We start from the raw sequence: 790 nt of genomic DNA on the forward strand, positions 1-790 counted from the left end.
CCCTAGTGAGAGCCAGCACCAATCAGAAACCACCCCGTACCTTCCCCTTACCCCAGTCTTCCCTTTTGCCCCAACAACTGCACAGGAATAAGAAGCTGCCTAAGGCCTTGCTCTGGGCCAGACTCCTCTACCCCTGCGAGTCTCACCCCAGCTAGCTGGAATAAAAAGCCTCTTGCAGATTGCATCAAGTCCATCTCTTGGTGATGTGTGGGGTCATCGCTCCCAGGATTTGAGTGTGGGGATCCCTCTGGGAATCTCACAAAAGATTCTTTGGAGCAGCTCCCATTTATGTTGTCTGGAAATCAGCAGTTCAGTTCATAGGTTAGCAGGCAGCCGGAGCTCAATCCACTCTCAAATACTTCATGGATATACAAGAAGTCCAGTTTGGTAGAGTCGGGTTAGCAACAGTGGTGACATGACCTAGCAGAGACAGTCAGGCCTCAGCCTCAGCTCCAGTCTGCAGGAGGGACCTGGAGGGACACCAGGAGAAGTTCTCAACTGTGCCTCTCTCAGGGAATCGAAGATCAGCAAAGACACGAGACCCACAAATATTGCACGGCTAGCTGTCTCTCCATCACTCGGTCAAGTCCTATTTATACCGTGTCTTAGTTAGGGTTTTACTGTTGTGAGCAGACACCATGACCAAGGCAACTCTTATAAGGACAGCATCTAATTGGGGCTGGCTTACAGGTTCAGAGGTTCAGTCCATTATCATCAAGGTGGGAGCATGGCAGCATCCAGGCAGGATGAGAGTTCTACATCTTCATCTGAAGGCTGCTAGCAGAATACT

The sequence above is a fragment of the Mastomys coucha genome, chromosome X, assembly GCF_008632895.1.
Source record: "Mastomys coucha isolate ucsf_1 chromosome X, UCSF_Mcou_1, whole genome shotgun sequence".
NCBI lineage: Eukaryota > Metazoa > Chordata > Mammalia > Rodentia > Muridae > Mastomys > Mastomys coucha.